The sequence below is a fragment of the Nicotiana tomentosiformis genome, chromosome 9 (genome assembly GCF_000390325.3).
Source record: "Nicotiana tomentosiformis chromosome 9, ASM39032v3, whole genome shotgun sequence".
NCBI classification, from domain to species: domain Eukaryota; kingdom Viridiplantae; phylum Streptophyta; class Magnoliopsida; order Solanales; family Solanaceae; genus Nicotiana; species Nicotiana tomentosiformis.
The window spans coordinates 83,453,947-83,458,818 of record NC_090820.1 but is presented as its reverse complement, the minus strand read 5'-3'; the positions used below and the strand labels follow the sequence as shown (position 1 = coordinate 83,458,818).

The window sequence follows — 4,872 nt, the reverse complement described above, 5'->3', positions numbered from 1 at the left end:
GCAAAGGGTGGTGGATTTGTGTCTTAGGTCACAGGTTCAAGTCCCCACACCATGCAAAGCAAAGCCTGGTATTTAAGTGGAGAAGGGTAGAGGGACGGGCCCATTATCCACCGAGTTTCGAAGGCTGCGGTTGGTCCAAAGGATCGGCCCCAGACGGATTTCTCGGTCATCAAAAAAAAAAAAAAAATATGCACAAAATTATGAACATAAAGTATATGATTAGTCAACAAACGTAGTTCCCAACCTTCACATTTAGAGAGTCCGCAAAAAGATTCTTAGCATGCTGGATATTACGTGTGAACACTTAGTGCAAGACCATATGCTGCAGAAGATTACTATGAATATGCAGTAACCAACAGTTTGAACAACAGGTGAATCAGATTACAAATTTTGCAAGGGAGCATAGAAGTCGTCCCATTCCATGCCATGTTTTAAAATGATTACACCAGTTTATCTGTAGCATAAAAGAGAAAAAAAGGTTATAGTGGTAAGTGTTCCAACTTATTTTGCTTGATCAATAAAAGGAACTGAACTGATTATAGACCAAATGACTAAAAGTTTTGTACTCTTAATTAAATGCATAAGTGGCTTCTGAAAATGATAAAGACGGTGAGATATAATATTGTTGAGTAGGTGAAGAACATATGATGTACCTATGTGCACTGACATGGACAAGCCAAATCTAACTAATTCTAGTACATAATATTAAGCTTCAGATGATGCTTTCACAAGAAATATGACATAAAAGATGGTTGTTCTTCCTGATTATATTGATATAAATATAGCACATACTGTGAAGCATATGTTAGCATTATTCTTTATAGGCTATAAGGCAAACAGAACGGCATATACCAGTTGAGAACGTAGTATGGTCCTAACTGCATCAGCAAACAGGCAGCTAGGCATAACTGTTGCGACAATGCTGTGAGCTAGAGAGGGTTAGTTTAAAGCTGAATCTGAAAATATCATAAGTACTCACAGTTGCACAGCATCAGTAGTTTACCATAGAAAAGAGAATTTACGAAAAGAAAATATCCAACAACATTTCTTCTTTCATAGTTATTGCTATACAATTGTCTATTGTTCGGTGTTTGACATTCTTATCATGAGCTTCTGTCATCGAGTGAGCGCATCTTTTTTATTGTCGAAGATCCATTTATGTAATTTTTCTGCAACTATCGGTACTCCAGTTGTCCTACACGTCATTGTGCATCATTATAGTTATAGTTTTTTTCATCAAATAGCAAGGGATACTCATGAAAGAACAATTAAATATAATGACCAGAAATGAAACAGCTATTTCATGTAATGAACGTGTATGATTATGAAGATTACCATTATAAAACAGCCAACATGTAATATTTAATTACACAACCAATATATCCAAAGGAAGTTAAGATTCGCAGAAACAGAATACCATATCACAGAATGAATAACATCATAGCATTACTGAGACATCAACATATAACAACCCATTAAATTCAGAGAGTTATTTATTTATTCAGCTGGTTTAACCCACAGTGCACCGTGGAACTTAGATTCTAGCAATAACCAAATCACACAACTAAAAATTCATCTCCGTGAAATCTGAAAAAAGAGAAAATTGTAACGACGACGCAAAAGATGATTCCATTTTTCTTCAGCTACACTAACCCCACTATAAAATATGTTCACAGTGTAGAAACCAGAAACTAAGGAGACTACCTTGTATTCGAAGAGAAAGAGTCACAGTTCTTTTGCAACCATCTTCAATCTCTCATGACCGTACCAGTCCCAACTTTTCACGTGGACTTCATGGTAAATAAAACACAATTAATCAGCTTCTGGAAATGTTCCCAACCCCAAATTTTCAGTTTCAATTTACACGACTTGAAAAGAAAGAAATACATAAGACTTCTTCTCTCCGTTTCTAGATCCAAAGAGAGTCAAAGAAACTTGTTGGCAACCCAAACACTCTGAAGATGAAATTTGAGAGCGGAAGAGAAACCCAATTTCAGAAATTTAATGATCTGTTGCCACCGGGACTTGGATGAGTGTGCAACCCAAGGAAAAGATCAAATTAGCGACAGCAAAAGTGTACTGGCTTTAGGGTTAACGGTTACCGCCAGAAGTACGCTACACATGCTCATCAAAGCGCAGGTGTTGCAGAGCTACACACCGCTAAAAGCAAGAGCGGGTTTAGCTTCCACATCAGTAACCAAAGAGACGATGAAGGGAAAGTTTAAAGTCGGGTGTGTAAAATATGGAAATACCAAAGTACCCCCAATGTTAATGCAACATCAATAGTCCAGCAGGACAACGAAAAGGACTTCATTGTAAATTTTCGAAAACAGGACGACGAAGTGCCCTTAACTGTCGCTTCTAAATAGTAGGAAATTTGTTTCTCAAATATTTTTGGCATTTCAAATTAGTTTTAGATTAACTTCTTTTTTTTGTTGTTTTTTATTGTTTTAGTTTTAGAATAACTAGAGTGTTATAGTGTAGGTGTTTGAACTAATTATGTATATATATTATCTCAAACCGCGCGACGCGCGGGTTAATTCGCTAGTTTTATTCTATAATTCAAACATGTCTAATATAGTAGAATTTATTTATTTATATAGCGTTTGAAAGTTTATACTTATTGATATATGGTACACGCATAATAACTTAAGTAAAATGAACAAAATAGAGCTACTTATAAAGAACAAAATCAAGCACCATAAAGACAATTCTGGTCCTAAAATATACACGATTAAATACTTAAACTATTAAATGACACAACATCAAAATTCAAGAAACTAATATGAAGAATAACCACAAACTCAAAGTCGTTGCGTGGTTATGCATCTATTTTCGTTTCTGTCAATATTCGATAAGAGTAAGCTCTTACTATTTTCTCTTGAAATGGTACATATAAATATAACATTAGTAATTTATTGTCCTAAAAAGACTCAGTTTATGAAGTTAAATTTTGGGAAGATTATCTATGCGGTAACTGACTAACGTCGTTTAGTCTTTACTGTGGGGAGTGAAGGTGATAGAAAATTCTCAACCAAACGCATAAACAACCCCTCAACCCCAAAAAAAACAATTCATTTGAAAAGAGGATTTATTATTGTGTAGAAAATTAAAAAAAAATACCAAGAATGAATAAAATAGTACTAAAAATGCATCACTATAGTTATCAGGAATCTAATTCCATCAGAAAAATCAAAATTTCATGAAACACATAATAGATGCAGTAATCAAACGAAATACAAAACGCAAATATATAAAGACACATGCAATAATAATGTGAATAACAATTTACTGTTTTGGTTGAAAAATTCTAGAGGCTTCTCCGGTAGATAAATTAAAGTGAGATTTCTCTATAAAAATTATAGCTTTAGAAGAAACAACCATAAAGAAAGTGACAAATAGTACTCCAAAAAAAGCATTTGATGAGCAACAAATAATTTGGTACTCCAAAAAAAGCATATGAGCAACAAATAATTTTGAGCTCTACAAGATGAAATCTCAACGTCTTCTTGTATGCTGGATATTTGTCAACAACAAAACAAAAGTTGTTTCAACCAATTCTCTCCCTGTAGAACTAAAAAGCTAGTAAAGTCTCTTTAGTTTTAGTGGAGGAATTACCATGGAAAGTATATATTACATATGTAATATATAAGAAAAGATTTATACAAGGTAAAATATTAATTGATTTAAAATTCCTATGTATTTAGGACTTCTTACATAGTTTAAATAAGGAAAAAATTAATAATTAATATTTTAATTGATTTCAAAGTCATAAATATAACAAAAAATTAAATGATAGTTTTGTCTAAAATAATTTTTTGAAGGATAAAAGGAGGTAGTTCGATTTATTTGTTTAGTGCTAAACGTCCTTCCCTTTGAATCTGTAAGACAATAACGCTATTTTTTCTGCTTAAACTTTTTGTAAGAAACATATTGAAATTGTTCTTAATTTGTTGTATTGCTATATTAAAAGCATGAAAATGATACAATTCAAAAGGCGTTATTCCAAAGTAAATCTAACAAAAGGATTAATAATATTTTATGTATATTATAAAACAAAAATAATACTCTTGGATAAAAAATTAAAAAAATAAAATCTTAATAGATTGTAATGTCCTAAAATTTAGGATTTCCAACGTAGTTCATTCAAGTAAGGAAAATTTTAATAATAAAATATATAGTTGCATTCAAAGTTCCTTTTAAAATTTAAATATTAGGAAAATAATCATACGACAATTTTGTCCAATATGTAACCTATTTTTTAAGGGTAAAAAGACAAACGATATTTCTCTAAGAAGTTTCATATTTTTAATATAGTATTAGTTTCTATGTACGTGCGTCACATGTGAATCTTTGATCAATTATTTATACGAATGAAAATATTTTTATTAAAACAAAGAAGAAGAAAGAATCGTTGCAAGGCAATTGGCCTAAATAAAATACAAATATCCTTTAAATATTGAAAATAAATATTATTTACAGTAACATAATACTTAAATTCAAAATGATTGGATATCATCTGGACCAACAAAGATGATTTGTTAAGTAATTAAGTTAGTTCGACAGTATTTGTTGCCTGCCTAAAACAAGCTTTGTGAATAAGCAATTTCATAATCTCCCGATATAATATGTTGACTAGGTAGCTAGTACTTTAGGAGGGGAATTGGCGTAAAAGTGGACTTTTATTTTATATTTGCTTCCTCGAATAGGTGTACTTCTACTATAAAATTATGCATTGTATTTAGACAATATAGTCATATCTTATCTAATACTTCTTTGTAGATAATACATTTTGAGTATTTCTTTGAATCGTTTTGCCTACTCTATCATGACTAAAATTTATGTTGTTGACATTGATCTCTCTTTGAAGTA

General features: G+C 31.6%; 1 long non-coding RNA gene across 1 annotated transcript; it reads right to left on the bottom strand.

Moving 5' to 3' along the window:
- Positions 1-243: 243 nt before the first annotated feature.
- On the bottom strand, positions 244-2,364 carry LOC138899406 (uncharacterized). The gene is made up of 3 exons (XR_011410963.1): positions 1,705-2,364; positions 853-922; positions 244-454 (listed from the first exon to the last, which is right to left on the bottom strand). It is a non-coding gene; the product is annotated as an uncharacterized lncRNA (long non-coding RNA).
- Between the last annotated feature and the right edge of the window lie 2,508 nt (positions 2,365-4,872).